Source organism: Saimiri boliviensis, chromosome 8 (assembly GCF_048565385.1).
Source record: "Saimiri boliviensis isolate mSaiBol1 chromosome 8, mSaiBol1.pri, whole genome shotgun sequence".
NCBI classification, from domain to species: Eukaryota; Metazoa; Chordata; class Mammalia; order Primates; family Cebidae; genus Saimiri; species Saimiri boliviensis.
This window is the reverse complement of record NC_133456.1, coordinates 5,062,100-5,084,661: the sequence shown is the minus strand read 5'-3', so window position 1 is coordinate 5,084,661 and position 22,562 is coordinate 5,062,100. Positions and strand designations below refer to the sequence as shown.

The 22,562-nt window shown below is 41.9% G+C and overlaps 1 protein-coding gene across 5 annotated transcripts in view; it reads right to left on the bottom strand.

Annotated features, from left to right (window-relative positions):
- Positions 1–22,562, bottom strand: part of ARHGEF3 (Rho guanine nucleotide exchange factor 3) — a 341,163-nt gene that overhangs the window by 51,254 nt on the left and 267,347 nt on the right. The window lies entirely within an intron of this gene.

Genomic DNA, 22,562 nt, shown 5'->3' with positions numbered 1-22,562 from the left:
TATCACTGCACTCTAGCCTGGGCGACAAAGTGAGACTCCATCTCAAAAAAAGAAAAAAAAAAAAAAAAGATAGGGCAGGAGGGTATCTCACTAAAGTTTAAAAAAAAAAAAAAAAGAAAAGAAAAAAAGGCACTGAGCATTCTGTATAGACAGTATTTTGTGAATAACAACAGTTTTGTTTAATCTTTTCCAGGCCTTATAACTTTTCGTTTCTCTTGACTTACTGCACTGGCTAGAACCACCTATATACTGTTTATTGCAAGCCTAGTGGGTATACGAGTTTAATTCTTGGTTCTAAAGTGGTTATTAATAAGATTTCATCATTAAATATTAGCTAAGAGCAGGGGAGAGGCACCCTTTATCAAGCAGAGAAAGTTCCTTTCTGTACCAGCTTTGCTATAAATTTTTATCATGAATTGGCAGTGGCTTTTATCAAATGTTTGTTCTTCATTTAGAGGACCAGGTAAAAAAAGGGAAGGGAAGAAAAGAAGGGAGGGGTGGAAAGAAGAAAAGGAGAGAATAAAGAAAGGCATACAGGTCATTTTTTTCATACAGAAATTGATTTAGTAATTGAAAATATGTCTTGCATTTAATTACAAACAAAGGAGAATAAAACACTCCATGCAATTGTATTCTTTTTTTTTTTTTTTTTTTTTTTGAGACGGAGTTTCACTCCTGTTACCCAGGCTGGAGTGCAATGGTGCGATCTCGGCTCACCGCAACCTCCGCCTCCTGGGTTCAGGCAATTCTCCTGCCTCAGCCTCCTGAGTAGCTGGGATTACAGGCACGCACCACCATGCCCAGCTAATTTTTTGTATTTTTAGTAGAGACGGGGTTTCACCATGTTGACCAGGATGGTCTCGATCTCTTGACCTTGTGATCCACCCGCCTCGGCCTCCCAAAGTGCTGGGATTACAGGCTTGAGCCACCGCGCCCGGCCCGCAATTGTATTCTTAATATGAGTTTTTTTTTAATTAAATGGATTTTGATACTCCTTCTCTAGGGGATACAATGATTTGTATTCTCTCCTCATTCTTCCCCTCAACAGGTAAAAGCCAAAGCAGATTGAATGCAATGTAAAAAAATGCCTATTGGATCAATATAATCTAGCATACTTTCTCATTCCTTCAAAAATAGTTCCATTGAAATAGACATGGCATACAGGAACTCCCCACTCATTTTCCCTGCACTTCCTTTTTGCAGCCAGAGTCGGGTGGGGAATAGCAGGAATATCAACCACATCATGTCTGTAGTTAGTTGCCCCTATTGAGCCTCAAACATGGTTCAGGAGAGGCTGGCAGAAGGACTCAGGCTGCTGTACTGCAGGGCAGTGTGGCTCTCAGCTGCTTTACAAATGGCCAGGAGCAAGAGAGAGGTGAGAATTGATTGTGCTAGCAGATACTCTTGCCTGTGAGTTAATGGAGTCAAATAAAAAAAACCTTTCAAATGTCTGGAAATTCCAGGAAAGCCTTTTCAGGGTTCTATCTGTATGCCAGGTGGTGTGTGGAAACTGCACTCCCAAGGGTCGCGTTTAATCCACCCAGGAACCTTCTAGGTGGCTTTCATTGTCCTCAAGTTAAACAGGAAGTTACAATCTTACAGTGACTGAGAAATGCTAGCGTAAACAATAATAATGAGCTAATCCTGGTAGCAGGAACTCAGCTCAGTGCTTTACATATAGTTGCAAATTTAATCCTACTCACATCCTTACAAAGTTAACTGCTATTACGAAACTAAGGCATGCAGTACAGCAATTTGCTCAAAGCCATTCAGCTAAAACAAGGTGACCAGGATGTAAACCCAGTCAGGCTGACTCCAGAGCCCATGCCCTACACCAGGGCCTGACTAACTTTTTCTGTAAGGGGCTACCCAGCCTCTGTCATGACTACTGATTTCTGCTGTCAAACACAAACAATCTGTAAATAAATGAATGTGGCTATATCCTATTAAACATTTATTTATGAACACTAAAATTTAAATTTCATAGTTTTCATGTCACAAAATATTCTTTGAGACAGAGTCTTGCTCTGTCACTCAGGCTGGTGTGCAGTGGCACGATCACAACTCACTACAGCCTCAACATCCTGGGCTCAAGAGGATCCTTCCACCTCAGCCTCTCAAGAAGCTGGGGCTACAGGTGCTCACCACTATGCCTGGCTGAATTTTCAAAATTTTTTTAGAGAAGGGGTCTTGTCATGTTTCCCAGACTGGTCTCAAACTCCTGGGCTCAAGCAATTCTCCCACCTCAGCTTGCCAAAGTGCTGAGGATTACAGGCATTAGCCACTATGCCCCACTTACACAATATGATTCTTCTGATATTTTTCGATCATTACAACATGTAGGTGCTATTCTTAGCTTGAGGTCCGTAAGAAGTCAGCTGTATTCAGTCCTCAGGCCGTAGTCTGATGACTGTTGTTTGCTGACCGGTCATGTCCCTGGTCAGTGGTCCTCAGCCTCAGATTTTCTACTGTAACATACCCCAACACAACACTCCCAGGCACTGCACTCCCACATAGCACACCTAGTCATCATCGTCAGGCTCCAGTAGATGGTACAAGCTTGATCTGCATATTCTCCCGAAACACTTGACTTTTCATGTGAGTAAACCCTATTTTAATGCATTTTATTCTCTTAACCTTCTAAACACAATGCCAACTTTCCTTGACCATTTTAATATAGATATGAACTAAGGACATAAAAAATGGCATGATGCGTGGGATCTACTTCAAAATAATGACATTGGAGAAAGAGGAAAACAGGACTGGTCACAGGTTGGTAGTTGTCAAAGCTAGGTACTAGGCACAGTTACGTGACAAAATACATGTCAAATGGTACATATATTTGGTACATGGCTGCCTATGGTACATGTCAAAAGTTCCTTTAATGGACACAAAATTGTTTTCCAAGTGTGCCAGTGAATGCTGAACTGGAGTAGATTGGTGCCATCTGTGATTTTAAAAAAAAATTTTTAATTTAATTTAAATTTTTAATTGCATTTTAGGTTTTGGGGGTACAAGTGAAGAACATGCAAGGTTGTTGCATAGGTACACACATGGCAGTGTGGTTTGCTGCCTTCCTCCCCATCACCTATATCTGGCATTTCTCCCCATGCTCTCTCTCCCCAACTCCCCATCCCCGTCCCTCCCCTATTTCTCCCGAAAGACCCCAGTGTGTGATGCTCCCCTCCCTGTGTCCATGTATTCTCTTTGTTCAACACCCGCCTATGAGCAAGAACATGCAGTGTTTGATTTTCTGTTCTTGTGTCAGTTTTCTGAGAATGATGGTTTCCAGGTTCATCCATGTCCCTATAAAGGAAACAAAACCTGACAAAAACAAGCAATGGGGAAAGGATTCCCTGTTTAATAAATGGTCTTGGGAAAACTGGCTAGCCATGTGCAGAAAGCAGAAACTGGACCCCTTTACACCAAAATTAACTCCAGACGGATTAAAGACTTAAAACATAAGACCTAACACCATAAAAATCCTAGAAGAAAATCTAGGCAAAACCATTCAGGACATAGGCGTAGGCAAGGACTTCATGACCAAAACACCAAAAGCATTGGCAACAAAAGCCAAAATAGACAAATGGGACCTAATCAAACTCCACAGCTTCTGCACAGCAAAAGAAACGGTCATTAGAGTGAATAGGCAACCAACAGAATGGGAGAAAATTTTTTGCAGTCTACCCATCTGACAAAGGGCTGATATCCAGAATCTACAAAGAACTAAAACAGATTTACAAGAAAAAAACAAATAAGGCCATTCAAAAGTGGGCAAAGGATATGAACAGACACTTTACAAAAGAAGACATACATAAGGCCAACAAACGTATGAAAAAATGCTCATCATCACTGGTCATTAGAGAAATGCAAATCAAAACTACATTGAGATACCATCTCATGCCAGTTAGAATGGCGATCATTAAAAAATCTGGAGACAACAGATGCTGGAGAGGATGGTGTAAATTAGTTCAACCATTATGGAAGACAGTGTGACAATTCCTCAAGGACCTAGAAAGAGAAATTCCATTTGACCCAGCAATCCCATTACTGGGTATATATCCAAAGGATTATAAATCGTTCTACTATAAGGACACATGCACACGAATGTTCATTGCAGCACTGTTTACAATCGCAAAGACCTGGAACGAACCCAAATGCCCATTGATTAGCTAGACTAGACAGGGAAAACGTGGCACATATACACCATGGAATATTATGCAGCCATCTGTGATTTTTTACATCGGTGGTTAGGGAAGGCCTAGTTAGAGAGGATACTAAAGAGACAAACATCATCCAGAAGAAACCTGTTTTGTTTTTTTTTTAAAGTTCCCACTACTGAATTTTAATAACTTCCAAATAACACACGCCAGAATAGGGAAAGCTCCGTGTGTTGGCAAAGAGAGCTCTGGGAAAACTACTTCACAGCATTTAAAGACAGCAACCCCATGGAGAGCCAAGGGCCCGGTAGCCACAACCCCTGAAGCCTTTTAGTCTCCTGACTGGCTTAATTCACTCTCATTAAGAAATCCATTAACGAGTTCCCAATCACTGAACTCCACGACATAAAACCATGGGGTGGGGGGGTCAACTCTAATTTATTTTAGAAACACACAGAAAAATAGGGGTCCTTCAAGATCAGCCTGTCCATGGACAGGAGTCCTCTGTGTTCCTGTTGTATATATTTTAACTTGTGAGCATGTTTTGTTTTCCTGTGTATGCCTTTCAAATTCGTATTTTTCTCTTAACTGCTACAATATCATCATCTACTCATGAGGCTAAGACCTCCTATCTTTGCTACATCCTCACTCCCCTTCTGCCTCTTACCGATCAAACAAATGTAAAGCTCATCACTCTACAATTGCCTTGACTTTACCACCCCTCTTCTCAGGGCCAAAGGGTGGTTCACATCATTTTACAGTTTGTGCCCCAGATTCTCACCCTTCAAGACTTCTCGGCTACTACAAATACCCTTGTGTTCTAATTTCCTCTGATACCTCTTATTGCCAAGGCCTTTCCCACCCTTCCAAGGTTTCTGTTTGTTTGCCCACTGGACAATTCTTTAACTCCTGCTTCTGCCTCTTCCCAACTATAAGCTTTACTCCAAATGGTCCCATTCCACCCACCATAGGGGCACCTGATAGCTTGCTTTGTATCATTTCTTTCAATGAATTCCTACAGTTTTCCCTCTTGTGTTAATGTTTTTCTGACAAAATGGTTGAGAATGAGCCATTATTATTTTTATAGATCTATCCATTTTAGTCTGGCTCTCACATTTGCTAATCTTGTGGTCTTAAGCAAGTTACTTACTCAGTTTCTTCAGCTGAAAAATGGGGAAATAACCTCTTAATACAGCAAACAATGAGAATTCTATGGAGAGGAGCTATGCTTTATGGGGAATTTACAATCTGTGTAGGTGCTGGGTGAAGAGCTTTATATGGATTTGCTCTTGGCATCTTCAGAACATCTTATGAGAAAGCTACTATCATTATCTCCACTTTATAGGTGAGCAAGCCAAGGTTAAAGGAGCACAAATACACAAGATCATGTATCTCCGGTAGGGGTAAAATGTGGACCATGTACTGGACTATACCCCTCTGTTCATTATTCTCCCCAGCAACAGACAGATAATGACAATGAGTACATAGCACAGTAATTTGTGAACAGCAAGATAATTATCAGAGCCTAGAATAGGGCTCACAAATTGTTACGCTTTTGCTAAAGATTATTCCCCCTGCCACCTTTGCCTCTAAGAACAGGTGAGCTTATCTATTCACTTAATATATGCATACTATTTTTCAAAGAATTGATTTTGAAATGTTAGATTTACAGAAGAGTTGCAAAATTAGTAGTGTTCCCATACAACATTTACCCCATTTCCTCTACTGTTAACATTTTATATAACCACAGTACATTTATCAAAACTAAGAAATTAACATTGGGGCAATACTATTAACTATACTATTAACAGAGTTATTGGGATTCCACCAGTTTCTGTTTCTCCACTAGTGTCCTTTTTCTGTTCCAGGATCTAATCTAGAATCCAAAGTTATATTTCTGTCCAATCTGTGATATAGTTCCTCTATCTTGTTGTCTTTCATGAACTTATAGCAAAATACTAGAGCTCTCTAACTGACACCTGTTAAGAGTACTGGTTGGTTATTTTATAGAATGCCTCCCACTTTAGATTAATCTTATGTTCACTCATGATTAGGTTCGGGATATGGATTTTTGGCAAGAATACAACATAAAGATGTGTCCTTTCTATTATATCATATAGGTGGTATATCATGTTGCTAAGTCTTATTACCGGTGATGTTAACTTTGACTACCTGGTTAAGGTGGTCTTATGGATTGAATTACGCCCCCACTGAAAGATAAGTGCAAGTTCTAACTCCAGATACCTGTGAATGTGATGTTTTTTGAAAACAGGATCTTTATAGATAAAAATCAAGTAAGGAAGAGTCATACTAGTTTAGAGTAGGCCCTAAATCTAATCACTGATGTCCTTATAAGAAGAGGGAAATTTAGAGACACACATGGAGAAGATGGCCATGTGACAAAGGAGAGGCAGAGAATGGAGTGGTATATCTACAAGCCAAAGAACATGAAGGATTGCTAGCAAAAACCAGGAACTTGCAAGAAGCAAGGATTCCTCTGCAGGCTTCAGAGGGAGGATGGCTCTGCTGATATTTTCTTTTTTTTTTTTTTTTCTTTAAGACAGAGTCTTGTTCTGTTGCCTGGGTTGGAGTGCAGTGGCACGATCTTGGTCCACTGCTACCTCCACCTCTGGGTTCAAGAGATTCTCCTGCCTCAGCCTCCTGAGTGGCTGGAACTACAGGCATGCACCACCATGCCCAGCTACTTTTTGTATTTTTAGTAGAGACAAGGTTTTGCCATGTTGGCCAGACTGGTCTTGAACGCCTGACCTCAGGTGATCTGCCCGCCTCAGCTTCCTAAAGTGCTGGAATTACAGGTGTGAGCCACTGTGCTTGGCCTCTGCTGACATTTCCATTTCAGACTTTTAGCTTCCAGAATAAGACAATAAACTTTTGTTGTTTTAAGCCCCCTACCCTGTGGTATTTTGTTATAGCAGTCATAAGAAATTAATACAGGTGTGTCTACCAGATTTCTCCACTGTTAAGTTAGTATTATTCTCTTTGTAACTAATACATATTCTTGAGGACTTTGTGACTTTGTGAATCCTTCTTAGTCCAATTTAGGGAATGTTTACTCAGTATCTGCAAAGTGGCCTTAATTGAAGCATACAGATGTCACCGTTGCAGGGAATGTCTCCCAGCTGAATAGGGAGAATCAGAAGGTTGATCCAGAAACAGTCAAGAGAATCAGCGTCAGGTGGAGCTGGCAAGGAAGGAGCAGGTGAGGTGGCTGGAAGGCAGGGCATGGCGCAGTGGACAATACAGGAACACAGGACACATATGCAGCACTGAGGAGGCCTTACAGAGCTGCTTGAGCAAAGGAGGAGTAAGACTGGGTACAGGAAGGGGAGCTGCCTTGGAGCTTGCAAGTGACTCTTCATCTTATTTTTTGGAAATAGAAAAAGATAATAATAATGAAATACTTGTTCCTAGTTCTAAAATTTCCACTGAAATATTTTTTCTGTTCTTTTGTTCCATAGTATAGAGCTAACTGACTAGGTGTCATCTGCTTCCAGAAGATGAAAGACAAATAATGAGGCCCAAATCCCAGCGGAAACCTGGCTTCATTGATTAGGCCAAATGTGTTTCAGAATGATTGGTTTTTAATCCCCAAGGTGAGAAAAGGTCTTCAAACCCAGAACTGTAATTTTCCTCTTGTACGCTTATCAGTGATTTCAACAAAATGACTGACTACAGGCTTTGTGGACTTTGACAAACCACCAGAAACTGTTCCCGGAGGCACCCTTGCTATCTTTGTCTTGGCTAATCTCAAACATGGAAGCCACATTCTTTTGTTTGTTTTGTCCAGCTGTGAGTTTGGTTGCCAGTTGCCTCACATTAGGCATCCAAGGGGGATTTGATTTCCTTTTTGATAAAATGGCTTAAATCTTTCCTCCATAAAAGGTAAGGTGCTATGAGGAAAAGATCTCAATTTCCTTCTTTAAAAAAAAAAAAAAAAAAAGCTGAGGTTTGTTGTTTTGTTGTTTTGTTGTTTTGTTTTTGTTAATGAGGGAACAGGGACAGCCTGGATAACTAAAGTCCACAAAACACCCTGGGCTAGTTCAGTCGCAAACCCAAGCTGCAGACAGGCTTTTTGGGCTGCTGCATTGAGACTCCAACAATCTCCTGCCCCCTCTCATGGAAGTGCTAAAGAGCAGATGATGAAAGAAGTCACAGGAGAGTCTGGGCAAACCCACAAATTAAACCATCAACTTTCAGGTGCATAAAACTGAACATATTAATGTTAGAGGGATGACATTTATTCTCTGTATATCAAGCTCTGCCTGCCTGAGCCAGTCAGTACCAAAGGCAGATTCTGTATCTATAGCTTTTGGGCCAAAGTCTGCCTGTGAGATGGTTGCCTTCAGGGGGAGCCTTGAATAAGGGAGAGGCATAAGGAGGACAGCTGGCAGTTGGCTGAGCTCACACAACACTGGCAGGAGCCTCTGAAACCATGCTCAGAGGCCCTGCCCAAACCAGCTTCCTATAAAATGCAAATTTAAAAAACAGGAGTAGAAAGAAATCACCCTTTAAGACAATTTCTGTGGTCCTCCTCGCTTCATTTCCCCCTGGCTTCCCCTGGTTCCTTCAAGTCCAACACACATGCTAGCAAAATACTATAGCTCTCTAATGTTTGTATAAACTGAATGGCAAAATGAAGGAAAGGTGGGGGTAGGGGGCAAGCGAGATGGATTTCTTCCGGTATACCCAGGAGTACCAATTAATTTTACTACAGACTTGGAGAGGGTGAGTGTTCATGGAATACCTTTTTGTTTCTGAGAGAAGATTCAAGCAAGTTATTACCTTTATTCTTCTTGGTACCACTGAATTTTTGCCCCCACATTGAGAAAAGTAATCAGTCCTACTTGCCTACCATGGGGAAATTCATTTCTGCCAAGTGAAGGTTTATGGGCTGGAAAAAAGAGCCTTGGGAAATAATTCAGTAAAATACGGGACTCTGAGAGGTGAAGGAGGCAGCAGCCTAGGTTATAAACATAAGCTCTAAGCCAAGCCAGTAAAATAAAACAAAACCATTGTTTCAGACACTGTATTTTTGGCTAAGGTTTCACTCTGCAATAACTTTCAAAGTTATTCGTTTTAGTCAACATTATAAGGGTAAGTCAACATTTGTCCTGGCAGCAAGCCCAAAGTTGTTATTTTATTAGTCTGCTACTGGTTAAATTGGCCCAAGATTAAACACATCTAATAAATAGCCCCAAAATACTGAAGTTTAGCAGAAAACCACATTCAAGTTCTCTTTACACAGGATGTTACTATTACTTAACCTTGGGCAGAGGGAGAAATGCACACCCACACCCGGGTTAAGTTCCTTTTAGCAAACACCAACCCCCATTGCCTGAAACTCATCTTGGTCATGCCCAGACATGATGCTATAGAACTTCAGAGAAAGAGGAAGCCAAATATTTAGCTCTCTCTGCAGTCCCTGGCTCCACGTCTGCCTTCTGAGGCAGAAAGGGCCAGATGCTCAGAGCTGGAGCACTTTAAAGAGTTCAATCTCCTTAAAAATTAGGAGGCTCACCAGCAGCATCAAGTCTCTGTGGCTCTTATGAGAAGGCCAGCTACGGGCCCAGAGATGTTTTCTCACATCAGGTTATGCATTTTTGGCAAGAATGCCACTGAAATAACATGCCTACAATGCAACACCCATCCCCCGGTCTGGAAAATGGGGCTGGATATCCCTGGCTGGATGATGCCAACAAGGCACCCAGAGGTAGAAAAGGTCTCCTGGTCACAGCCACGGGGTCCAGAGGAAGGTCTCTGTGGCTTTGGCGTTCCGGAGCCAGTCATTTCCTACTGACTTCTTGGAACCTCTGGGTGGAATATATGTTCTGCATTTGTTTATCTCTGTAAAAGGGATTCCCTGCTTCCCCTTGGGTGGGGTTGGAGGGGAAGGGAGAAAAAGATGCCATGGGGGAGTTCCATTCCTGCTTCTTTAAGGACATTTTCTGGGCTCTCTCAGAGCTTAGAAATAAGCTGAATGCCAATGCAGTAAGTGACAAAGTTCGTATCAGTCTGGCCCAAAGAATGCATCAATTCTTTGCAAAGGATCTAAGGATAAAATATGAGCTAACCTGTCTGGTCAGAGTGCAATACCCTATGACCTTGGGCCCAAAATGTAACCTCTATAAGCTTGGTTTCCTCTGCTGTAAAGTGAAGATTACTCTCCTATACTGCCTCATACAGTTGTTGGGAGGATCACAGGAGACTATGTGTATAATATGCCTGGTAGACACTCACCCGTTAGAAAGTCCTCAGTAATCTAAAATAACAGATTATTGCCCTTATTTCTGATGTCCTGGGAGAGGTGTGGTCTGTCTGCCAGCCTGTACATCTGCCCTCTTCTATTCCCTGCAACACTGGATTCTGCCTTGATCCTTCCAGGGACAAAGCTAGATTTCCATGTCACCTGCCAGAATCATACCAGTAACTGCTCTGGCCACTGAGGCTGCTACAAGACCATGTATTTTGATTCCACATTCCTGCCTTCCCTTTCTTCCTGTGGTTTTATCATATGTTTAGTCAAGCTCTGGCTGGATAGAGCAAAAGTGGGGGTGGTTTGGCAGGATTCAAGGTTATACTCGAAGAGAGGAAAGCAGTAAAGTCTCAAGATAAGAACCCAAGTCCTTCTCTTGGGTCCTTATAGATGGGTCTTGAGGTTTGCATTCTCCCACCCACCCACTGCCTCTGACACTGCTGAATTATAGCCCAGAAGAGCTAGTCTCCAATCTTGCCAGATCCCAATACTGTCTGGGATTAGGCAATGAGAGGAACTCTGGGCATTCAACTCATGTCGGATGTGCAAGGTGAAACTTCACAAAAATAATCCTTTACCAAGAAAGGACCACACAGAACTACAGAGAAGTCCCCTCTCTCTCTCATCCATCTGTCATTCTTTGAAGCTCAACATCATCTTAGCTTCTAAGAAAAGGAAAAAGAAGTACAGAGATGAAAAAGGATACACAGATCTTAATCTCAATGTCCCAAAGGAAGGACAGACTGTTCTAGTTGAATCTGGGATGATCGAACACATCTCAGGCAAGCAAAGCTGACAGTCAGGTCTGTCATCTGACTGAAAACTAGACAGAGGCCAGGGATCCCAATTGGTTACTGGGGAAAACCTACAGGGACACCTGACCAAGGGCACTGGGTCTGCAGAAGAAAATGGATCCTCTTCTCTTGAGGTCTAGTTAGTTTCTATTTTTGACAAGAACAACGACTTTGAGCAGACAGGCCTTGCAGAGATGTGACCTCCAGAGGTCACAAAATACATTTGAGGTGCTCCCTGGTAACTCCCAGCTGTCCTTTCTAGCACAAATTATCCCTTCAAATGTTTGGTCCATGTGTGTCCTCAGGAGCACATGCCCACACTTACAACCAGGGAATGCAGCACATGGGTGTTTTAGAACACTCTGCTCCCAACCGAGAACAGAATACACTGAAATCTGATTATTCAAAATTGAAAAAGCTGCTAGTCAAACAATCACATGGGATTGATTAAACTGGAAATACATTTTTAAAAATTTTAAACTTTTCTGCTTTTGGCTTTCAGCTGACATCTTAGCACCCACTGAGCAATGGTATGCAGAAAAATAAGATACCAAGCATACTGTTCGGGAAGCTGTGAGGTAAGTAATCTATAATGGATTCATCTGGCATTTCTGTTGGCCCCACACACCCCAAATGAGCAAATGAATAGCTTCAAAATGTTATTCTTTGGAAGGGGTGTACGTGCATGTGCATGAGTGTAGAACACAAAACCGATTTCATTTGTTGAGACATTTTCCATTCTGCAGTGCATTTTAATGACAAGAATTAAAAAATACCCAGTAACAAATGGATTTTTCCAAAAGTTTATAAGGAACACTGGCTCTCAGTGCTGTACATTTGCAATCTTGAAACATAGTGATTACATGTTATTTTGAACTCCCAGCAATTAATATGCAACCGGATGTATCATTATCTGCAGTTTATTAAAACGCAGAAGCCTGTGAATATAAAAAAAAGGATGTAGCATACAACAAAGGAGGTAAGGAGCTCAGAGACTCAGCTCTGACCCTAGCATCACTCTCAGGTAGTTACAATTCTAAAGAGATAATGAAGAGAATAGGTAGACAGTGGCAAATGACTTAAAATGAAAGAAGTAAATACAAACCTGTGATTTGGTTCCTGGGTTTAAAAAAAAAAAAAAAAAAAGTTGGCTAGCCATTGCAGAGTCAGTGGTAAGGGATGTCAATAAAAGTTCCATAAAAGACAAGGACATTTTGGTGGCAAAATAAAAATGGTATTTATTCCTGAGGTAAAGGACACGTGCAGCAGAGAGCAGCAAAGTTCTCAAGAGTTTTCCAATATGGGCCATCTACAGAAGGGAGGATTCCTTTGAAGACTGCTGGGAGTCTAACCTGAGAAAATAATTTCCTTGGTAAAGGTTTCCCAAGCACTGCCAGGTTGGGAAGGGCCTGGAGTGGAAGGCGCTTTTACATGCCAAGCCCTCCTTCCCTCTGCCCCAACATTTAAGAGTCAAGCGAGGGGTGCCCCTGAGTTTGGAAAGCAGGACTGTGCAGAGGGCCACTTGACCCTGCAAAGCTTCAGTCAATTGTGATTAAATAAATTACGGCCTGCCAAGGCACTTGCCTACTCAGACTCTAGCAATTTTCTAGAAATAGACCAGTCATCCTACACCTGATGCAGGTGTGACTCGGGACTCAGAAGCACTATGTAAACAATGAGGGAAGCCTAGGAGAGGGAAGGAGGAGTCACCAGGAGCCATGAAGTCACACACACTCTCATCTAGGCCATATAGCAACCCCGTTATCCTATTTCACAGAAGAGGAAGCAGGTGTTCAGAGAAGTGAAACAACTGCCTCCAAGTCATACCCAGTAATTAACTGGCAGTGGTGAAATCTGAATTCAAATCTACCTGCCTTGAATACTTTCCCCACCACCCCCACACTGGTTTCCCAGGATATACAGCTTCCTCTGATAATAATAACATATTAGCAGTATACAGGAGAACTTTGTGCTAGGCTGTGCCAAAGGGCTTTCTGTGCATCATTTTCTTGACTTCTCTTAAGTTAGTGCTATTTAATATACCCATTTCACAGTGTAGGCAACTGAGACTCAGAGGACTTAAGGGCCTTGCTTGAAGTCACACAGCCTGAATTTAGCCCAAGGCTACTCACTCACAAGGCCTGGGTTCTTAATTAACCACAGCACTGTTAGTTTCCTAAACCAGGTGGGAACCCTGAAGCAAATAGGCTGCAGAGGCAGCAGGGAAGTCAACACTGACGCAGGCAGTGGAAGAGGAGAAAATGTTCTTTCAGAATTCAAGCCCTATCATCACTCTGGGATCAGCAGCTCCTCTTGACTCCTCCCTCAGAATCTTAGCCCCAGTTCAAAGGTGTCCTGCTCATGTGCCCCCAGAAGATGCTGCTCTCTGCTAAAGGCACACTTGAGGACTGGGGGGTGGCAGGCATCCAGCACTGGGGACCTCATGGGATGACCACTTCTCAATATTCCCCCTCCATAGTCTGCCAAACTCCCTAATAAAATTGCCTGCTTCTCCCCCTCCCCCTGGTTGACAGTCTCATTGTTAATGTATAGTCTCGTTGTTAATGACTTGATCAAACTGAAGTAGAAGTTCCTTGAGGACAGAAAGCACACCTTTTCTTTTTTAAACCAGGAGGAAAATGATATACAGAGCCAGGTCTCAATAAACATTTATGGACAATTAAAGAGCATTAGGGGTCATTTTTTAGTTGTGTAGCTCTTTAGCAGCTCGTATCCGTCACACTATGGAGTTTCCTTACATTTTCAACAAAGGATCCATTTATAATTAAAGCACCCTACACATGAATAGTGCATGCAGAGCTCAAAGTAACCCAATCCACCCTCATCTGCTTGCCTTAGGTCTGTGTCTGTGGTTGGTGTTTGGCTAGGATTCCCAGATGATGCATATCAGGTGGGAGCTGGCCTCGGGACAACCTGCTCCCTACTCCCCTGGCCAGGGTGCTTCTCTCACACACTACCCCATTTCAAAGTCATTCTGGGAACAACCAGAAAGCCACACAAGATTTTTTTGTTGTTCTACCTGGCAGGAATGAATGCGAAGCTTGCCAGTAGGCTTGGAACATATTTTGTTAAAAAATAATGCCCAATACTAACTCTGATCCCTTTATTTCCTACAAAGGAAGGAGCTAACTCCGAGCAGACATCTTGATAGGTATAACCACCAACAGCTTCTACTCCACTATCTACATTCCTTATAGACGCTGCTGCTGATAGTGACCTATTAAGCACTTGCTCGGTGGAAGCCCTTTGTATGCCCATTTCATCTTCACAATTCCCTTGCAAATTCCCATTTTTCAGATGAGGAAACTAAGGCTTAGAGAATGAGACACAAGTCCAAGATCTCTCAGCTCAAAGGTGGCTAAGTGGGGATTTGAACCCAGTTCAGTCTGACTTCCAAATCCAAGTTCCTGTTACATTCTAGGGCTGACCCCAATTAAAGTGTAATCTCGCCCAATCCTTACCACCACAGTGAAGGGGAAAAGGAACAGGATGGGTTGAATAATTTTAGCTGGAACTTTGGAATGTTCTTTGAAGCTCCGAAAAGAAAAAAGATTTATGTTCTGAGAAATCTAGCTTTATTTTTTAAGCTGGCTAACATGCAGCACAGATTCATTTCCTATAACACATTAAAGCCAATTTTTATCTGCTTAGTCTTAACATCTAAAATTTGGGTCCTATGCTCAATGTCCAAATTTCAAGTTTAGTTTGCAAGTGACTGTGTCAAACTTGGGAACTTATTGTAGAGTTCTGATCCTAGAAAACCCCTCGGAACATGCCTTGTTCACTGTTTCCAAACTCTGTATTGCCATTACATTTTTGCCATATGTACGTATCACCTAAACTATTATGTACTTACTATTTCCTTAGTTGCTTTTTACTTACATAAACTTATTGTAAAAATAAACTCTATCACTGCTTTAAATGGAAAATCACTATCACCTCCCATAAACAGACACTAACTTTAAAAAATGAACACTGAGGCCTACACTTAGTTACACAGAGAAATTAGCAAGTGATGGGGAGGTGTTAAAGACACACTAATTCCAAACGGAAACTTGACATAATCAGAGGGATCAAAGAGAATTTAAAAGGGAAAATTATTATTTTGTGATTTGTCTTTTTAAGACTTGAGCCGTCCCAAGTGGTATGAAACCCACCTTCTGGGAAATAATGATCTAATCCAGTCCTCTCATTCCAGAAACAGACCCTGAAATACCAAGAAGCTGAGGCTACCTTTGCCCTGTCCCCAGCTAGTTGGAAAACTCTTGTAAGAACTAGCTTAGAAATAAATGCTCCATTTAAGAGACTTCCAAAGCAAGCTCCTGTTCCTTGATGTTGGTGCCAGAATCAAGCTTACTCTTCCAGGCCCTTAGAACCTGGGCATAAAGCATTTAGAGACTAATAAGAGAATGCAAGGTGTCTTTTCTGATGCTCTCTCCTTCAAAGCTCTCAGATAAGTCATCATCAAACATCTGAGGCGGAAGGAGGTGGAGGTGACAATTCATCATGCATCTGTGGCCTACACACAAGAAACCATCAGTTTTCCCTCTTCTAACAGTTTATTTCCTTCTTTAGAGTGGTTTCTGACTCCTTCCGCAAGATCACACCCAGGCGTCCCCAACACAATCACCAGCATGCCTGACCAGGGATGAGAAAATGAACCAAGACTGCCAAAACCTAACATGATACTGATGAGCCACTTCCACCACTCCCCAACCCGTGTGAAGTCAAAAATTATAAACAGTCTTCCTCAGTGACCTTTAGCTATCTTCTCTGTATTTGCCTGGGGTCATTCTTGACATGCCTGCATCACTTGGGATTATGAAATGTGAGTATGTCAACATAAGATAGCACACTTGAAATGGGAGCTTGCCCTGGCCTTAGGTTCAGAAAGCACCCACATGGAAGACTTGCCATTTTGCCCCCTTGGCCATCAGGCCCAACCCTCTTTCCACCACTAGCTTGTTCCCTTTTTCCACCACTAGCTTGTTCCCTTTTTCCTTCTGTAGCTTTTTCCTCTAGTAAGACTCCACATTTCCAAATCTGACAATCTGTGGCAAGTCCTAAATATTTACCTTTCTTTTTTTCTTTTTACATTTATTTTTTTCAGAGTCCCGACACAGGCTTTCAGCTTTATTTAATTCAATCAGGTTGCTAACTCCTAATGGTATCTATAGAAAGAGAGCTCTCAGGAAATGCTGTATTTCTTACTGCTTACCACCTCTGCTGCAAACATTAAGTCTGCAGAGTTCAGAAAGACATCAGCTACGAGTCGTGGCTCATGCCTGTAATCCCAGCACCTTGGGAGGCTAAGGCAGGAGGATTACTTGAGCCCAGGAGTTCGAGACCAGTCTAGGCAACGTAATGAGACCCTGACTCTACAAAAATTTAAAAAATTAAAAGAATTTTTATTTTTATATAATAAAAAGAAATCCATTATGGTAGCACACACCTGTAGTCCTAGCTACTCTGGAGGCTGAGGTGGGTGGGTGGATTGCTTGACTCTGAGAGGTTAAGGCTACAGTGAGCCATGATTGTGCCACTGCATTCCAGCCTAGGCAACAGAACAAGATCCTATTTCTGAAACAAACAAATAAAACAAAACACCTATATATGTAGAAGAAAACACCATTCTTTGTGGGCATTTCGTTTTAACAGTGCTCTCACGTTGAATTTAAAGTAGGGCCTTGCAGTTGGAGATTACTCTGTACGGTGTTCTGGATAACTTTAATGGGGTTCACTTAGAACATTCCCCAGAGAGACAGTGCTGCTTATGACCTACACAGGATCATGACTGGCTTAGGCCAACATCATGGCATACCAAGAGGTCAAGGCTGGGCAAGGAGGAACCAACATTTGGGCCCTGCCTGCTAATTTCTCTGAATCTCTTTTTCCTCAGTTGACAAAAAGGACACTCCAGAAAAGAAGAAAAATGAAGAAAAAAATGAAAAAACCAAAAAAAGAAAACTGAAAAAAAACTGGCAAAAAAAAAAAGAGAACAGTCCTTGCCCTGCCCAGTTCCCTCATCTAATGCAAGGTTCAAAGGAGATAATGCATGTAAAAATAAGTGACTGCTGGTCGGGTGTGGTGGTTCACATAAGCAATCCCAGCACTTTGGGAGGCTGAGGCAGGCACAATACCTGAGGTCATGAGTTTGAGATCAGCCTGGCCAACATGGTGAAACCCTGTCTTTACTAAAAATACAAAAATTAGCTGGATGTGGTGGCACATGCCTGTAATCCCAGCTACTCAGGAGACTGAGACAGGAGAATCACTTGAACCCAGAAGGCAGAGGTTGCAGTGGGCCGAGATCTTGCTGCTGCACTCCAGACTGAGCAGCAGAGTGAGACTCCATCTCAAAAAAAAAAAAAGAAAGAAAAGAAAAGAAAAGAAAAGAACCGACTGCTATCTGAACACAGGTTGGCATTGCTGTAGAGTTACTCAGTACAATGAAAAAGGAAGAAGGTATCCTGATTGCAACAACCCTATCCCCACTTCTTTACATCCCACATGCATACGTATAGGTTTAAATTGGTTAAAATGAGTATATAATCATGCTTCACTTTTTTTCTCTTTATTTTTTCCAGGAACACTAGGGTATTTCTGTTTGCTAATGAGTAATGGCTGCAAATGATGTTAATGACCCCTGTGCCAGAGGCCATGGTCATGGAGCTATTGCCCTATTGTAGGACAGAGAGGTTGTTGGCTTTTCTGGCCAGTCTGTCATCTTTATTTCAAAAATCTTTTTCAATGTATTAGTAGTGGACTTCTCTTGTCTAAGGAAGCATATTAAGCCTAACAGAAATCCTGTTTGTTGACACAGCATCATACAGGGTCTTTGCACTGTTCAATACTCAAGATTCTCAGGCACACTAAAGATATCCTGAGAAATGAGCAAGGACAGGAAAGAGATAGGACAGTATGTCACATTTGGAAAAGTTAGGGGACAGGAGCACCTGGCCAGGAGAAGGAAAGCACCTGAGAGGAGGGAGGGAGAGGAGAGAATGCACATGTGTGTGGAGGGGGAGAGGCACGGAGGGAATAGTTTTCAAACACTGAGGGGATAACAAATAAGAAAATATTACTGGGCCAGTAGCAGTGGCTCATGCCCGTAATCCCATCACTTTGGGAGGCTGGGGTGGGTGGTTTATCTGAGGTCAGGAGTTCAAGACCAGCCTGATCAACCTGGTGAAATCTTTTCTCTACCAAAAATACAAAAATTAGCTGGGCGTGGTGGCACACACTTACAACCCCAGCTACTCAGGAGGCTGAAACAGGAGAATGGCTTGAACCCGGGAGGCGGAGGTTGCAGTAAGCTGACATTGTGCCACTGCACTCCAGCCTGGGCAACAAGAGTGAGACTCTGTCTCAAAACCAAAAAAAAAAAAAAAAAAAAAAAAAAAAAAAAAAAAAGGAAAGAGGAAAGTATTACTGTATAATATACAGCTCTAGGAAGCAACGTTACAATTAAGAAAGGATTTTCTCAAGATCTATACTGAATAAAGATGGAGTACAGTCATCCTTCAGTATTTGGGGGTAATTGGTTCCAGAACCCTCTCAGATACCAATATCTATGGGTGCTCAAGTCCATGATATAAAATGGCATACTGTTTGCCTATATCCTACACACATCCTCTTACACTTTAAATCATCTCCAGATTATTTAGAATACCCAATACAATGTAAGTGCTATATACATTATTGCTATCCTGTAGTTTATTTGTATTATTTTAAATTATTGTATTATTTTTTATTGTTTTATTCTCTAATATTTTACTCCCTGGCTCAAACAATCTTCCCACCTCAGCCTCCCAAGTAACTGGGACTATAGGTGTGTGCTACCGCACATGGCGTATTTTTTGATTTTTTTTTTTTTTTTTTTTTTTTTTAAGAGATGGGGTCTCACTGTTTGGCCAGGCTGGTCTTGAACTCTTTGGCTCAAGCAATCCTGCTGCCTTTGCCTCCCAAAGTCCTGGGATCCAAATATTTTTGATCAATGGTTGAATCTGTGGACGTGGAACCAGTGGAGATGGATGGCCAACTGTATACAACTTAATATGTTGTCCCTGGAGGTGTTTAAGCAGAGATCGAATGGATCTGGCAGCAGATAAGAATTGGGCTACATGTTCTCAACAGACCTTTCGCACTCTGAAGTCCTCTGATGCAATGACCCTGGGTCAATTCCCGGAGGCTGGATTTGTTTGTTTCATAAATCCTCAGGAAAAAAAAAAAGTCTGTTTTCCTACTCCTTTCCTCCTCATCTTAAGAGCCAGAAAGAAAAAAAAGTCTAATGAATTTACTGTTAAGTTTTCTGGTTCAGCTCCAATTAACTGAAGTTTACTAACAATCAGGGCTACCTTCTCTCAAAAGGACACAATGGTCCAAACAGAAAGTCCGGGCACGAGAGTTTCTAGACTTAAAAAGGACCACTCCTTTCCCAGCTAGCAGAAGGTTCAGAAACCCTTCCTGATTAACATGTGACACAGCCTTTCTAAACTAGTTACTGGCATCAACTTATTTTAAAAAAAAGAAAAAAAAAAGGAAGGCAATAGAAACCATTGGCCTTCACTCCTGACAGTCCATGAGCCAATGTAAGAATAAATGGCAATGCAGTCATGGCAATTTCCTCATTTTGTGTGTGACCTCTACCCATTATCAACACTGACAAATTATGGAAGGCAACTGTACACATACATCACACACAAAGTAGCCCTTCCAGATACAGACATCATCAATAACAATTACATTTACACAGGGTTTTGCGAAATTAGGATGTGAACAGTAATTTATTTTCATTCAGTAGCTAGGAAAACAGTGGCATCAGTCCAGAATTTTTGCGGGCAATCACAGGGTGTCTCAAGAAAATGACACAATTTGCAAATATCCAGATGGTAATTGGGCCTTCCAGTGGCTGGTTTACACAGAAGGCTGGTGGTTAATATAGATAAGCAAAATGACTAACAGAACTAACGGTGTCACCTCTACAGAGCTGAGCATGCAGAAATCTGCCAAAGAACAGCTCCTTAGTCTTCAGAAACACAAAACGAAAATTACTAAAACCCTCTCGAATGGGGGCTTGCAAACCCTACTCCCGTGGATTATAGCTATTCTATGAAGTGGGCTGCCAGAAGCATTGACTAACAGTGAGGTTTCCTACCCAGACACTTAGGAAAAAAATGGGCCTTTGAGCATCAGGCAATTTGCTGGGGCAGGCAGGTTCATCCTTCATGTGTTATGTGGTAAGACCAATGATTTAGTCACTTAGAGGCAATGTGATGTGGTTGGGAAAGTACAGACTTCACGGTCAACTGGGTTTTTAGTCTCATCTCTTTGACCCAGTAGCAAAGACATCCTCGGAAAGCCACTACCCTGTTCTGAGCCTCAGTTTCTTCTTCTACAAAAGGGAGCATTAATAACAATCTCATAGGATTATTGTGATGATTAAAGTAAAGGACTTTCAGTAAAGCCCCTAATGCACTGCTGTGTGTAAAAGAGCATTCAGGAAATTAGGCTGGTGATCATGATGTTTCTTTTTTCTTTTTTTTCCCCCGATGGTATTGTGCTCTGTCACCCAGGCTAGAGTGCAGTGGTGTAACCTTGGCTCACTGCAATCTCCACCTCCCGGGTTCAAGTGATTCTCCTGCCTCAGCCTCCCGAGTAGCTGGGATTACAGACACCCAGCTAATTTTTGTATTTTTAGTAGAGATGGGGTTTCACCATCTTGGCCAGGCTGGTGTAGAACTCCTGACCTAATGATCCACCTGCCTTGGCCTCCCAAAGTACTGGGTTTACAGGCGTGAGGCACTGCACCCAGTCGATCATCATGTTTCCTTTTTCTTTTTTTTATTTTTATTTTTTGTTTTTTTTGAGACAGAGTCTCATTCTGTCACCCAGGGTGGAGTGCAATGGCACAAACTCAGCTCACTGCAACCTCCACCTCCCAGGTTCAAGCAATTCTGCCTCAGCCTCCTGAGTAGCTGGGACTACAGGTGTGTGCCACCACGCCTGGCTAATTTTTTTTTGTATTTTTAGTATAGACGGGGTTTCACCATGTTAGCCAGGATGGCCTTGATCTCTTGACCTTGTGATCTGCCCACCGTGGCCTCCCAAAGTGCTGGGATTATAGGTGTGAACCACCACGCCTGGCCCCCGATCATCATGTTTCTTAAAATCATTTTAAGAATCTTTTTTGAGATGCAAATATCTTAATGATAATGACATTTTTTGAGCACTTACTACATGCTAGGCTCTATGGTTAGGACTGCATATGAATTACCTCATTTGACCATTACTATGGTCCTAGGAGTTAGAACTCTTATCATCTGCATTTTACTGTTGAGAAAACAGGTTTGGAGAGGCACAGTAGCTTGTCCAAGGTTGCATCATTAGCAGGTGGTGGAGACAACATTGAGACTCAGACAGTCTTATTCTAGTCAATGCCCTCGAACAGCATTAAATGTACACATGTAAAGTCAACATATTTTCCTCTACTGTTGCTAGTTCATGTGCATCCTTAAGGACCAAGATCCCCAAGATAATCTTCCAACTGAATTACTTCAGAATGATGGCTCAATGGCCAAAACCAGATCCTATAGCAAGTGATGGCCTTCTTCTGGGTAGCTCTGTGTGACTTCCCACCCAGGAAGATCTCTGAGGTCATAGGACTCCTGGAGTCTATTTAGTCATCTGAAAAAAATTATAGGATTCTAACTGCAATAACTCTTTATGACTGGTTTCGTGGGGTTGTTCAGGTATATTATCAGTTCAATACAATATGACACAGATTCCAAGAAATGTATAAATTACTAGAAACCAGTATCCCTTTAGCTTTCCAGTTGGCATTTAAGGAGTACAGCTCCGGGTGCATACAATTTTCAAATGCACATGTTGACTGATAGAGACATAAGTCATGGCAGGAGCATAGGGTTCACCTTGCCTTTTAGAACTGAACCTTAAAGGGTACCTTCTCAGTTATGTAAGGTGCTCAAGGTTATACTTAAAAGATAGTATTTTAAAATATTTTGCATGTCTGTTAAGTTTTGTATTACCGCCCCACCTTTTCTCCCACAGAAGTAAACACCCTTAGATGCTACAAGGAATGCTGATATTAAATGCTGGACTGAACCTATCAGGAAATTTGGCATTGGCTCTTGGCTTTGCTGATTTTCTTTGCAGCTTTCTGCAAATCACCTCCCCTCAGTGTCCTTATTCATAAAGTGGAGAGAACAGTACAAGCTTTATGTTAAACTTACAACATGTTTGGGGTATGAAGTGAGACACTAGACACGGTAGACTTAGAAAAGCAGCTCTGTC